Source organism: Pan paniscus, chromosome 11, assembly GCF_029289425.2.
Source record: "Pan paniscus chromosome 11, NHGRI_mPanPan1-v2.0_pri, whole genome shotgun sequence".
NCBI lineage: Eukaryota > Metazoa > Chordata > Mammalia > Primates > Hominidae > Pan > Pan paniscus.
In genome coordinates, this window is record NC_073260.2 from 35463209 (window position 1) to 35479477 (window position 16269).

Genomic DNA, 16269 nt, shown 5'->3' on the forward strand with positions numbered 1-16269 from the left:
ATACCAGCACCTGCTCTGGAGGAGGTGGCAGGGGAGTGACGTAGACTCTGTGAGAATCCTTGGGTTGTGGATAGGTTTAGTTTGCTGGCTTCCTCAAATGTTGGTTATGCTAGCAGTGAAGTTGTCATGTGGTCCAACTCAGGACCTCTAGTTAGCCAAAGTGTTGCAGGTGGTGGTATTAACTGTTGTTTACTCCTTCCTAGGAGCAGTGCTATTCTGTCCTGAGTTGCTGTGATGGACTGAGTTGGTTGGCCTCCAGCTAGGAAGTGGTACTTTCAAGAGAGCCCCACCTGTGGTATTAACAGTGGGATTTGAGCTTGCCCTAGTTGGTGAGGGCAAGTATACTGGTTTCTTAAGCGATGGGCAGGGCCATAAAGCCCTCAAGAGTTTATATCTTGTGTTCTGCTACCAGAGTGGATAGAAAAATACCATTAGGTGGAGGCAGAGTTTGGTGGGCCTGAGCTCAGATTCTGCTAGGGGAGGGCTTGCTGGGGCCACTGTGGGGGATGGGAGGGTGGTTCTTAGGCCAATGAGGTTATGTTCCAGAGGCTTGTATGGTTGGCTCTGCTTAGCAGTATTGTTCACCAGGAAAGTGGGGGATAGCCAGTAGCAAAAGGCCTCCTCCAGTTCCCACACAGTTGGCAAGGCCAGTCTCACTCCCACAGTGTCCCGATAACAGCACAGAGTTTAGGTTCAGGCAGTCTGCACGCAGAATTCAGAATTACCTCAGGCCATAAGCTTCCCCACTGAGAAAGCAAGCCACACCCCTCCCCATCTACTCACAATGGCAAGGGCTCCTGCACTCATATCTTCAGCAGTTCCCATTTGCTCCCAAGATTCTGCTCAAGAAAGTTTGTGCTAAGTAGAAATTATCACAATATCCAGTTAGAAGCTTCTTTTGTCCTTGACCCCTCCCTAATTCCACTGGCTGCCTTCCCTGAGGGCTTCTGTGAGAAACAGTCAGGGATGGCTTCCCAGGGCTCCAGCTGGAGACTGGGAGTGCCTACAAGACTCTTACCATGGCTGTTTCTACTTTTATGTTTCACACAGCTCCCTAAATTCATTCCGGCTCCAGGTAAGGTGAAGTCCTTCTCTTGTGATCTGGATTTTTAGATTCCCCAGTGGGGATGTATGTTTGGAGGCAGGCTTTTCCCCTCTTACACTTTGGGAACTCACAGATTTTGCCATCTCAAGAAACAGGCATTTTGCAGTGGTGTGCCATTTCTTTCAAAAGATCCGTGACTTCTTTCAGTTTTCTTAGTGTATTCCTTTGCTGATTCTTGGAACAAAAGTTCACAGTGTGAATCTTCACACATTGTTTTGTCTGTTCAAGTGGGACATGAACATTAACTCTGCCTCCTATCTGCCTCTTCGTCTCCTACTCAAGAATTTTTTTAACATTTTTAAAAGGCCACATTTTAAATAGTTATATATTATGTATGGAATACCCTTGATATACATATCTATAGAATATCCTCATTTGGCACAGCTTAAAATGTCTACTATTTGGCCCTTTAACAAAAAGTTTACTCAGACATGATATAAAGTTCTATTTTAAGAGAAAGAAATGAAGTACTAAGTAAACTCAAAGGGGAAGGAAGAAATTAATAAAGATGAGAGCAGAAATCTGTGAAATACAAAATAAAGAAACAAAGTCAAAAGTTGGCTCTTTGAAAAGATCAACAGAAGTCATAAACCCCTACTTAATCAAAAATATGACACTGCAAAAATTGCGCATATGAGAAATTTACAAATGGATTGTATTAGAGATCCAACAGACATTAAAATATTAAAAAGAGACTATCATGAACAACTTTATGGGAATAACTTCACAATTAAGATAGAATAAAATTCTTTGTAAAGTGCAGCTTACTATAATTGACAGAAGATGGGATAGAAAAACTGAATGGTTCTATATTTGTTAAAACCTTGGAATTGGATACTAGAGGAAGCACACACACATACACACACACTCACACAAAGAAAACTCTAGGGTCGGATGTTTTCATTGGTAAATTCTTTGAAAGATATCTCTAGTTTATATCTGTAGCTACATCCCTCTGTCATTCTTCTGCTACAACCTCATTTCATGTATAGGGCTTCTCTTAGAGACTTGTTGTCTACACACTTGACATTTCTGTTTTGTACCCTGAAAAGAACCCCAAGTATGACTCTCTCTCTCTTCTTGTTCCACTCTCTTAGGTTCTCTCTTCCCGCAACAACACAGTGAAGCCTTTCTACTTTTCTATGTTATATGTCCTACTCTCCTTGGTCCCAGGATGGCATGCATCCTGCTGTCTTCATGGAGACCCACATGGTGCTGATGAAACCTGAAGGGAAACAGGTTTGCACATAGGGTAGATTAAAAAAAAGTGACCTCCATCAAAGTGATTGTCTTTATACTTAGCTTTATTCTGTGGTTAGTAGTTAGATTGTTGAGGTGAAAGGCCAACAGGGGTTAGTAGGCCACATAAATGTGTGAATCAAATTTGATATAAGTATATCAGACAATGATGGAGCTTCTCATAGCTTGAGAATATATTCTCATGTAAGGCCATTTAATGTTTTCTTTCTTTCCTTTTTTTTTTTTTAAGCACTGCATATTTTTACTAAGACTGGCTGTCAGTTTTGCTACTGGATTAGTCACGTTATCTAAATTTTTGTCATTCAGAATTGTTCTATTTTATTTATTTAGTTTGGTGACTTCAGCAAGATGGTGGAATGTGACTTCCCAGTAATCAGCCCCTCACAGAGTATCAATACAGACGACTATCCACACTCATAAATGCCTTCATAAGAGCTAAGAAACCCAGGTGAGAGATATAGCACCTGGGTATAGTACAGAAATAAGAAAGATGTAAAGAAGAGGGTAAAAAAGACAGTTTTATGTGTTCTGTATCACTCCTCCTCAAAACCCAAGTAGGACAGCATGGACAAAGATACTCCTATGTTGGAGAAAAAGAGGAAAGTGGGCATCAGACTTTGCCATGGACCCCAGAACCAGACTGGCCCCAGTGAAACTTGGTGCCAGGCCTCCAGGCCCACATCAGAGGCCCCAGGCCCTAAGGCTCACCCCCTCAGATGTGGGTTCTAGGCCCAACCAAGTTTACAGACAAGCTCCAGGCATCCGGTCAGCACTCTTGAACCCAGCTTTCTGGCCCACTCTAGTGGCAGGCCAGCCCCAGTGACCCCAGGCTCCAGACTAGCCAGAGCCAGGACAAGAGCCCAGAAATAAATGCACACAATTATAGTCAATTGATCTTTGACAAAGGTGGCAAGAACACACAATGGAGAAGAAGAGTTTCTTCAATAAACCATGTTGGGAAAATTGAATATCCACATACAAAGAGTGAAACTGAACCCTCATCTCAAAGTATATAAAAAATCAACTCAAAATGCATTAAATACTTAAATATAAGGTCTGAAACTATAAAACAACTGGAAGACAACATAGGGCAGAGCCTCTTGGCATTGGCTTGGGCAATGAAGTTTTTGATATGACCGCAAAAGTAGAGGCAACGAAAAGCAAAATACACAAATGGGATGGCACACAAACTCAAAAGCTCTGCACAGAAAGGGAAACAATCAATAGGGTAAAGAGACAACCTACAGAAGAAAATATTTGTACACCTAATACCTGAAAAGGGATTGGTTAATAGTCAATATCTATAAGGAACTCAGGCAACTTAATAAAAAACAAATAACCTGATTTTAAAATGAGCAAAAGACTTAAATAGACATTTCTCAAAAGAAGACATACAGAGAGCCAACCAGATATATACAAAAATTGTCAACATCATTAATCTTCATAGAAATGCAAACTAAAGCTGCAATGAGATATTACATGACACTTGTTAGAAAAGATTTTGTCAAAAAGATAAAAGATAAGTGTTGGAGAGGGTGTGAAAAAAACAGAACTTTTGTACACTGTTGGTTGGGTTGTAAACAAGTACAGTCATTACAGAAAACAGTTTGAAGATTTCTGAAAAAATTAAAAATACAACTACTGTATGATCCAGCAATTCTAATTCTGGTTATATATTCAAAGGAAATCATATAAGTATGTTGAAGAGATACCCACATTCCTATGTTTATTACAAGCATTGGTCATAAGAGCCAAGGTATGGAAGCAACCTGAGTGCTCATGGATGGATGAATAGATGAAGAAAATGTGGTATATATAAACAATGCAATACTATTTAGCCTTAAACATAAGAAGAAAATCCTATAATTTGCAACATCATGGATAAACCTGGAAAACATGTCAAGTGAAATAAACCAGATTATAAAGAAATGCCTAATTTCATATGTGGAATCCAAAGAAGCTGAATTCACAAAAGGAGAGAATAAAATGGTGGTTCCCAGGTGCTGGGGGTGAGTGGGAAATGGGGAGATGTTGGTCATAGGGTACAAAGTTTCTGTTAGGATTAATAAATTCTGGAGGTCTGTTGTACAACATGATGACATATAGTTAATAATAACTAATACTTGAAAATTTCTGAAAAAGCAGATCTTAAATGTTCTCACCTCAAAAATAACAAGTGTGTGAGGTGATGGATATGTTAATTAGATTTATTTAATAATTTCACAATGTATCAAAACTTCAGATTGTACATCATAAATATATACAACTTTTATTTGGCAATTATACCTTAATAAAGCTGAGTAAAAAAATACAAATTTCTAAATGTGTTAATTTCCAAGAAGGGATAAAGACTCCCTGAGTCTAAGTCAGATAAAACTTCCCAAAGCAAATAAAAACAACAAATGTGCAAAGTTAAAGAATGAGTCAAGAGATACATATAATAACAGAAAGATTATTAAAGTATATATTAACAACATTTCTTTAAGTTGTGACAGGTAACAAAACCTGGGACCACAAGATGTACTATTTCTTATTCCTAATGGCAACTTTCCTTGAATTAGGCAAGGCCATGTTTATTAATTTATTGTCTCTATTTCGCTTTCGTATGAAAAGGATTTAGATTGGCTAAAATTAAACAACTAAGGTAAGATAAAATAATTTTAGGAATAGACGAGACTTAAGGCTTGGAAAAAATACTGAAAAGGAAGTTAATACTTTCTAGAAGGTAGCTGAGAGGATGTATATATTTCAATTTGGTAGAGGTAGAAATAGAAAGAACAGAGTAAGTCCTCACAAAAAAAGAAACTGAGCTGAGGCTTTAATCATCACATTTAATTGCTATATTATATATCATCTGCATAAATTCTCTTCAAGTTATAAATTAGAATCCTTTTTTATTTGATAAAAATTGTATTAAAGAAATGACACTATTTGATCATAACCATACATCTAATTGGTGAAAGATCTAATTTAAAGGGGTCTAGTTGAATCAAAGGCACAAATTCTTTCCATTACACCTTTTCCATTAGGTAGATAAAGAGGCAGATGCAATTAATCAGATACAGAATTTTACAGCTATTTTATTACTGAAAAAGGACTACGATTTAAATTCCTGAGGATGAGATATTAACAAATCATGGGCTCTTTCACTGTGCAAAGCTCTCAAATATAATGTGTTAATATTACAAATAAGAGCTCTAAAGTTGTTTGTTTTCATTTCTAGCAGTAACTTGCAGAGAGTTTATATTTCTAGAAATTGTGTATGCCTATAAATCTTATATTCCATGACCACATCTAGTCAGGAGAGAGATACTGCATCAAAGCTAATTGTTATATCCCTTACAGATATTAATAGCATTGCAGCCTAATGGCACTAAAGATGAGAATTTTGAGATCTTATAGCCACAGGATATCAGAAATGATGTATGATACATCAGTCTTATAATACATTTTATTTTTAATTTGGAGTTTAAAAAATAAAAAAATAAGCAAGAGTTCTGGCGTTTGAAGGCAACTAGCTTCTTATCCATTATTAATTCACAGAAGAAAAATAGCTATGATGGCAAAGGCCAGATAGTTATACACAGGCTATAAATATAGATGAATAATTTATTTCTCTATTAATTTTGAATTTATAGCCAAACTGGTTGAACTCTATTTTTTCTTTTCCTAGAAGGGCATACACCAGACAAAATACTGCACTGTCAACAGTCAAGAAAGACATAAACTACTCAGTACGCAAAATGAGATTTACTATATGCATATTTATCTTATTTGAATGACCCTCTGTGTTCTCCTTATGGCTTACTAGAAGGTTTTGGAACATTATGTCTTTTCAAAATATAACATTAAATATGTCGAAGTATTTGCCTCTGCATTAGGCAGCATGAGATTTGAGAGCTACCTGAAGGCTCATGAGCCCCCAAATATTGTCCTCCTTAACAAGTTATTGAGTCCTTAATTTAGCGTAATGTCTAATGAAATTCCTTATTACCATTCAAATGATTTTCCTGTAATTCTTAATCTCTCAGTCTAAGTCAGACAATAAAACTATTCATCGAAAATCGGAATGTATTCCAGGAGGTCCTTGACTGTCTTTTCTGAGGTTATTTAATTTTGAGACTTTGGAAGAAGCTCATTCCAATGATAGGGTTATTCATACAATAAATATTTACTGAACAGTTTCTGTAATCTAAAATGAAGAGGCCAATCTATTTGGTGTTCTCCCTCTTGCTCATTGAGGGCATGTGTGTACCAAACATAGACATGAGTAAGTACAGTATCCACACTCAGCTTGCCTGAGGCAGATGATACATCACCTATGAAGAACTGCATAATGTTAAACAAACAAACAAACAAACAAAATCAGGTTACTTCTTAGCTGCACAGGTGAATGGAAGTCTGCAGTGCCATCCTCTGGGGTTGGCCCGGCCCAGAATTGGCACATTGAAGTCACTGGGTTATTAACATCCAATATGGCTTAGCATATATACTGACCACTATTGTAAATGCTTGCTTCAGCTTTGAAATATGATTGTCTATTGCAGAAATCCAACTCACAATTCAAACATTTAAGGAATTATTATTATTATTATTAATTATTTACTATTGGGATACCCAAATTTCATCCAATCAAATAACAGAGCCCTCTTTACACCAAGGCAACACAGTCCTTGGCCACTCAACATTGGATCTGAGGAGTACTCTATGCCCCTTATTAATAGAAAATGCATATGTTACTAGTGAGCTGTGTGGTGGACTCCGTGTCTAATGCTATTCATGCTCTGTACAGAGCCGTCTTCTACACAAATATATCAGTGTCCTTCCAACAGTAGGAAAGGGAAGGTACCTGGAGTAATACAACTCCAGTGCCTTTCCACACTGTTCCTTTTTTTTTTTTTTTTTTTTTTTTTTTTTTTTTTTTTTTTAACTCTCTGCTGTTACTCTTTGGAATGGTTGGGGAGATTGGATTTCACATGCCAAGTGGTGGTCATTGCTAGGTCATTGGTTGGCATTGGTGGCCATAACCGTTACTTCCTCTCTGTTCCATGAACTACTGGGCCTAGTCGAATGGTACTGTGTTGGTTGTCCTCACCCTAGTTAGGAGGCAAATAAGTATTTTTTGACTGCTATATGAGGTGTGGTGATGATGGACATCTGATCGTTCTTCACCTGGTGAAAGAACTCCTGAAACCACAAGATGCTGGGTTTGTACAGAAGATAGTATGGAATTATCATTAAGGCTGCCACAATTTCTTTGAGGTATCTCACTAACTTACCCTCCCTCTGTAACCGGTTATACTTCTAGATGCAGCAATAGGAGGGCTGGTAGCCATCCCAACATATAACAATTTGCTTGACAATTCCCAGTCTTTTGGCACCACCAAGTACCAGCTGATGAAGTGGTCTACTGACTTGAGGTCAAGCTGGTTTAGCAGGACATTTCTTCTTCTTGCCAATTAAAAAGTTTATTTGATTACTGGAGGAAACTTAGAAACAATGCTGTAGTCTAGTTAAATTTTTGTCTACTACATCGCTGCAGCTGCAAATGTGTATCTTGTTCAGTTTCATGACTCCTGTGCCCACCAATGGGTAAGATAGCCACCATCTGGTATACCTTGGAACAATCCCGGTTATTTTCCTTTTCCAGGCTGGTCAGTATGTCCCATTTTCCTGTTCTTCCTATGTGGACAACTGGTCTTTTCCTTTCTGCTTTATCTCAATATGTTCTATATCTAGGACATATTCACCTTGTATTTGAGGTTTTTCAAGATTCTCTTCTAGATCTTTACAGGCACTCCTTGGCATGGATGCAAGGAAGCACACTTGCCTCGTTGAGGGGGAAGCATAGTAGTAGACATGGTATTATACAACTTGGCTTGTATCTCATTAACATTTAGGATGAGGAAGAGGTGTTAACTAAACTGACAGCAAAGATATAGAATGTGTCACCCACATTAGGTCAAATAGCCAGTGAACCTGCCCAGGATGAAGAGTTTCAGCTAATTAATCCAGGTTATTCTTAGCCTAGTAGGGTCACGTAAGTTTGAGACTACAGAATTATTCTCAACTCTCTGTTGGCTGGCCAAGAAGGCATGGGTGCCATGGCCGTATGATATAGGCCCACATACGGTAGAATAAACAATTTCTCATATAAGAGAGCAGGGAGAATGGTTTTCAGTATTTCAGCACTCTGGGACCTATTCTCTTGGCTGGGTCATGGCTTTCTCAATCTCTATCTTAGGAGAGGACTTCTAGTATAACTTATGGACTCTTCTGTTTTTTAGTATCTCCACATGATTGTCACAAGTAGCCCTAGTGCCTTTATGGTTTGAAATTGCAGAGGTTGTTAACAATGGTTGTATAAAGCAATAGGGTATCTTTTAGAACGAGTATTGACCGAGAGGTGAGGAATACATTTTGAGACTTACCTTTTGCAGATTGCTACCTGAAAAAGAAGGGTAAATTTGGGAATTAAACTCATCAGACATATCTTTTGTATAGCTTAGTGTTCAATTAATTATTTTGATAGAACACTGAGGTGGCAGAATAGAACTAGAGGTGGACAGAGTTTAACCATATCATTTAGTTAAAAACAGAAATTTTAGACTCATACTTCTGGCCATGTAGAAGTATGTTTTTCCAACCTTGCAGTGTGTAAGTGCAACAGCCCAGGAGAGTCATGTCTGGATGCACTAGATTTTTGTTCTCTCTGCTCTAGAGTGCAACAGACTATCTTCAAAACAAATACTTAATACTCCTGAATCCATCAGTTTACCCCAATGAAGACTTTAGACACCTGCTGAACAGGTAACACTTCTGGAAAACACAGTCTTAATTATGGGCAACTATATTTATTTTGAGATAAACAATAATTTATGAAGAGCAATTAGAACACTTTTTGAAAGAATTAGGAACATAGTTTTATAATTGAAATCTAGTTGATTCATTTACCATAACTCTTTAAGAAGAATTGTTTCTTTATAATTTTTTTAAGAATTCTCATTCCTGTCTAATGAACATATGAATAATCCCCCAAAAGAATTCCAGGAAACTGATGCAGTTGAGTTACAGAACAATGAGCAATTAAGGTGGAAGTCTGTTTACCTTTGTATTGTTAAAAAGGATAAGAATTGCCTTTTTGAGAAAACAAAAAGGCAATTATTTTAATTGATGTTAATTTAGTCTGTTTTTTAAAAAAAATTTCTTGCAAATGGCTCACAATAGAAAAACCTAACTTTCATAAACTCCACCCAAAAATTTCCCCTGCTACCTGTGATTCTGCAAAAAAAAATGAAGTGAGGAAATAGCAAAAGGAACCCATTCTATGAAAAAAAAAAAAGCCCAGTTTCATTCAGATGGGTGTTAACAGAAGAACACAGAGAAGCAAATAATTCACCAGTAAAAGTAGGATTCCAAGTGAAAAAGGCATCAAGTGTCCACCCCGAACCTATTATTTAAATTTCTCACTAATTCACACAAACATTGATGAAACATGATAGAGTTGATATTTATAATCATTTTAAAAGTGTTTTCAATCAATTTTTTAAATCCCACTAAATGCATAATAGAAAAAAATAGGAATGGAACATAAACTATCAATTCAAGAAGAAATATAAATGACAAAAATTATTAGGAAAATGCTCAATATCATACATATACAATGTAATAAACAATAAAACAAGAATGAAGTATAATGCTTTCATGAAATTGGCAAATAGGCAAAAAACATATCAGTTGTGGGAGAGAGAATAATGACAGGTATATTCATCCACAGCAAGTGCCATATAAACTAGAAAAACCTTTTATATGCTAATAATATAAAATTCTTAATGTTTAAGATTGATTATCTTAGAAATTTGACTAAGTAATTTCACTTTTCTGAATTTATTCCACTAAGAAATGTGGTCAAGTATTCAATTAAAAGATATATAATAGTATGATTATAATATTGGAAATCATAAACCAATATTAAAAAAGGAAGTTGATAGATATCAACATGGAATTAATCCTTCTTATAAAATTGTGGTTTTCAAAAGAAAGGTTGTGACTTATAAAAATGCTTATGCCACATTAAATATGTAACATAGATTATAACATCGTATACATCACATTATTGCGATTTTCTGAAAAATGTAGATGTGTCAGAAAGGAAATTGAAAATATGAAACGTAGGTTTAAGGGTTGGGATTATGTCTATATTCTGTATCTGTTATTTTCATATTTTAAAGATTATAATGAGCATATGTTAGTTTCATAATAAGAAATAAAATGAGAAAAAAATAAGTAAAAACAGGTATTTGATATTAGCTGAAACTACTTCCCGATCTCATGGTTTCTTTGGGTCTTGTGGGTGGGTTTCAGGCAGGGAGATGAGCTTTTATGAAGGAAAGGGGGCATGAACCTAGAAAGAGGAAGAAATGGATGTTTCCACATCTGGTTTGGGATTAAGAGAGGAGCAGATAAAATTGAGTTTCAGTTTATATCTAGTAAGGGTGTCTGGTTACTCAGATCAGTACTAAATGACTTTAAGAATTATGTAAAATTTCTTAGACTCCTTACAGTTCCGATTATTTCCCTCTATAAATTTTCCATGGTTTTCATCTTTAAAGTGAGCAAAGTTTATACTTATCTTTTTGGTGTTTTTGAAGACAGGAATATTCAAAGGACACAAAGCTGAATCTTTGAGATAGAAAAAATTAATCCTGAATTTTACCTTCCTTCTCTCATTCAAGGCTATGAAGTTTTGTGCAGCAGAGAGTAATGTGCATACATAGCTGCTTCTGTGTAAAAGTCTTGGTGCTCTTTCAGGAGTTTTTTTCCTGTACCTATGCTTTAGAAGTATCTTAAATTTAACAAGATATGTGTAATCTTATCAGCATGAGCACCTGTCTGAGGGGTTCTTTGGCCACAATACATTGGCACAACAAGTAGGGGTTGAATATTTATGATCCACTTGCTTGTATATTTCTGGGAATAGGATTCCAAAAGCACAGGGACAGAATTGGTGGCAGCTGTTTTAAATTTCAAACGAAGAGAGAACCAAGTGTGTGGGGACCTAGTCTGAGTGTGGGGAAAAGACTGGGATTTAGCAAAGAGGAGACATTTGTAGTTCCTTAGACTGTGCTCTCAGCAGATCAAGATTTTGTGGGTCTTGCACCTTATAAAATTTGGAGATCCTCTTTAAATAAAATAATATAAATTATGAATACAAAATTAGATAAGAAAGTTGATATTTATTTTGAAAAAGCAAAGAAATCACAATAATTGACAAATTTTCAAAGACTGACAATAAATCCATCACAAAATAAAAAACATTTTTATTAACTACTTTCACACCTTAAAAATGCCTTTTTTTGGTAATACTTTTGTCTGTTTTCTCTTTGAACTCAAAGTTTTATAACACTATTTAGTCTGGGGAAAACAGACTCATCTATCATAATTGTCCAAAAACTTCTTTCTTATTAATAAAATTTAGAAAAATTTTAGTTTCAAAACTCATCATTGGCAATGCTGTAAATGTTTTAAGACTGTTGTCAAAGTTTGGAAAACTTTTATTGAATTTCTTTCCTATATAAACTGTTATGATTTACTAATTGGTTCCTGTATTACTACAGATTTTTGTGTTACAAATATGGGGATTTTAATAAATTGTACTTTGCATTTTTCCATCAATAAAGGAAAACTGGAAAGTGGGTTCATAATTATGTAAGCTGAATTACCAAGTTTGTTCACAATAAGAGAGAACTTCTGTTTGAACTAGGCTTTGCTGAGAACCAGTCTTCTATTTAAAATCTTACATAAATGATGGCTAGGAGAGTTTTCTTCAGACTAAATTTGGGCTGCACACATTTCAATCCATTTTTCTCCTCTATTCTAATGTACTTCTGGTGCTGGGTATCACAGGCTGTATTCACATTGTAATATCATTCTAGACCTGGATCTTTATGACACAACCTGGGTGAATTAGCACAGCAAGCAGAAAGAATATTCCTGGATTCCATTTCTATACCAGATAGCAATACTAACCCAAATTAAATATGTCTCTACCAAACATATTCTGGCTATTTCAGGGGAAGAAAGGGTGTAATAGAAATGATGCTAGGAATAGAATTTTTACCTGTAGCTAGACTATTCTAACTCTTTCAAACTTTATGAAAAACATATGACCATGTTAACCCAATGTTATGAAAAACATATGACCATGTTAACCTTCTAACGGTCTTGGAAGGGGGTACTTCAATGGAGGGGATATGAGCGCTAAGCTTCATTAGCTTTCCACTAAATAGACTCCTGTATCCTGTAATCACATTTTAGGTAAAGGAAACTTAAGGAAGCTCAATGCCCTATACCTTGGATAAAGAGTACGGCCAGAACAAAGGCATGCCTGTAGTTTTCAAATAAGAATCCAAAATAACTGTGAAGGGCGTCAGATATTAAAAAGCCAGTTAGTATGATGGCAGTGATAATGAAAACTCTTAATGAAGTACACAAAATGGAAATCTACATGTCTTTTCTCAGAAATATAGTTACACTAGAAATAATTAAATATTAAAAAAATCAATTTAGTTCATTTATGACTTCATTCATTTTCAGCACAGTCCCTTTTCAAAAACATAAAGCCATTCAAGAAATGATTTACACTATTATTAAATAATATAAGTATCAGCCTAAGCTTTATATGACCAGCTTTCAGACTCTTTTTTTAATAAGGAAGTTTAATGTATGCTTCTTAATTCCTTCCTAAGTAACTTTTAAAATAGTTCCAGCTAATTGTTTAATAAGATATCTTAAACGCTTCTCAAGGATACTGTATTTTCTGTAGCTTCATTATATTCATGTATAACTTACTACTAAAAATATTTCTAGTTCCAAAGCTACTGTATACTTATGAGGTTAAATTTTTGTCTGGAATTGGTGAAAAAAAGAATCAATGCATTAGAGGTTAGAAAGGAACTTGTAAAGTTCATTACCTATACGATTCTGCTTTTGATCACATTCACATGATGCCAGATAAAATCCACATTAATTTTAACCACCTGAGAAGAGGACTCCACTTTTTTTTCTTACTCCCTATACTGTCTTTTATTATGTTCCTCCTATGTGCCAGTTACTGTGGTTATCAAAAAATGAACAGAACTCTGTTAGTTTATTAAGTCATTGTGAGCTGGACAATCCTACAATCCTTTATTCACTTTGGCATTCCTGGAGCCTAGCACAGGGTCTTATAATCAGATACCCATTACACGTGTTGTTGGAGTAATGAAGCTCATTCCTATTAGAAGGTGGTTTCAAATTTCCTCTTGAAAGAGAGACTGTCTTTGTTTAGTAAAATAAGTTAAAGCACAACTGTGACAGTGTGTGGTAGTTCTAAGGAGAGAGCCAGAAGGAAGCCAGGAAGCTGCACAGAATGCAGTGCTCTGTGTAAAAAGAGAACAAACATTTTGGGAGTGGAGGGGGCTTAAATTGGGGAGAAGAAATAATTAAATCAAGGAAGAGAGGACACAACAATAAGACAGAAGGTTGGACTTGACTGAAGAGATCACTAGTCGGATTTCCATGGAGGTAGTGGGAAAGGTCTAGGGTCTCCGAAGAATTAGTTATATAAAACAATCATGTGTCAAAATTTGAAGTAAAGCCATTTAACATTCCCCTATATCAATCGTTTTGCAAAGTGGCTGCATATAGACTTGAAACAGTGTGGTTTGAGGAGTAATGGTGTAAGATCATTGTTCAGTGTTACAAATGGGCAGCACGAATGGGAGGGAAAGGAAGAAAAGAGATGGAGAATTCAGTGAAAAGGGAAAATCAGAAGAGAAGTTACTAAGACAAACAAATTCTTCCCCCACTTGAAAAATCCTTAGCAGGATATGTTGACTTTCCTTTTTCATGTAGGGTAGAACCAGTTTTTTATTTAAGTTGACAAGGACAAGTTGATTCCGACAAACTGGAGGACTTGAAGATACTGCATGTTTTGAAATAGGGGTTAGAAATGATTTGAATTAATTGACCTGGGGATATTGTCTCTCCCTTGAAAGCACTTGAAGACTAATGATTGAAGATGCTCATGGGCAGTTTGATAAATTCTGCAATAGAAGTATGATCAACATGCAATGCAAACACAGACAGAAAGAGTGCTGTTATACTTTACCAACTGAGGAGGAATATCAGGAGGATGACACAGAAGAAGTAATACATGAGTGAGGGTGTAGAAGGATAATGCAGAATTTCTCAGGAAGAAAAATGGGGAAGGGCATTTTGGGAATAGGAAATAGACAGTGCAAATTCATGGAAATATAAAAGAGCAAGTTGTATTAGGGAATTGAAAGCAGAGAAAAGACTGGAGGACAACAAGTAAGAAGACAAAGTCTTTGGGGAAATGACTAACTATAATTGTCTGCACTCAACTGGAAAGGTGAAATTCCTATTCTTTTCATATCTTGTTTGTTTTCTTTTACTGAAAAGGCATTAGATAAATCTTTTGCAATATATTTTGTGATCTGACCCAATTTGGATGTTTCTTTTCAAGGCTTTGCCTGTTTTATATCAATATTTCATTCACAAAAAGATAAAATGACAGATTATTTTCACCTGTCCATCCATTCCTGGAGCTACAGGCAGATCTATATTCCACTTTCTGCTCTAACAAATGAAATAAAGATACAATGAAACAGCATATGTGAAGAATGTTACAGAAAATCTATAATTCTGATAAAACCTCTAGGTTTAGCAAAAATCAGCCAATTGAGAGTTTTCATTTTGTTGTTATTTTTTTCTGGAAAATCTAAATTATTTATTGTAACACTAGGACAAACCTCAAACAAAGTGAATAAAACAGTGTAGGAAATTTTATTGAATTTTGTCTAGCTAGCCACATTTAAAATATGTTTTATGTTCCTCTACCAAGTGATTCTGAGACACACTGGAATGTATACACTCAACACATTTTTGGAAATAGTGAATCACAGATTTTATCTGTGGGTTCAAAATCAAATTGATTCTTAAAGACTCATCTCCACTACAACCTCTTCTGTAAAGGGCTTTCTGGTTCTATTCTACTTCATGTGGTTCTGTGTGACTGACCAGAAACAGCTTTAATTGACAGGACAGAGATTCTAGGAATTTTTGTTAGAAGCTGAAAAGCCTTCTAGGGGATGACCCATTCTAAGGTAAGAGAGCATGAAGGTACAGAAGTTTGGTCTGAGTCATTGGACCAGTATTGGATGAGAGAAAACAGAATGCATAATTATCCATTTACATGGATTTGTAAGTGAAACATAGGGTGAGAAAGATTAAAACACCTGAGGGAGCTAGAGCAGAGGAGGAGGAATATGAGAGTGCATTTTTTAACAGTGTCTATACTAAGCCTTCAATAATAATAATAATAATAAACCCACAATTCAAATATTATTGTGTCCTATATCCAGTAACAAGGGGCTCAGAGCTAATGCTAATAGACAGTAATGCCTCTTCCTGCCATCATTAGAAACGTGGAACCCTTTTCACACTTTTCTTTCTTTGTCTCCCTCCTTCCATCCTTTTCTCCTTCCATTGTTTTCTCTCTCTTCCTTCCTTCCTTTCCTTCCTTCCTCCCTTCCTTCCTTCCCTCCTTCCCTCCCTCCCTCCCTCCTTCTCCCCTCCCTTCCTTTATTCTTTCTTCTTGTGTTAATTTCTTTAGTGTTGCTATAAAGGAATACCTGAGGCTGGGTAATTTACAAAGAAAAGAGGTTTATTTGTCTTACGGTTTTGCAAGCTATACAAGAAGCATGGCACCAGCATCTGCTTCTGGTGAAAGCCTCAGGCTTCTTCCACTCATGGTAGAAGGCAAAGGGGAGTAGGTGCATGCAGAGATCACATGGCAAGAGAGAGAGCAAGGGAGGCAGTGCCAGGCTCTTTTTAATTAC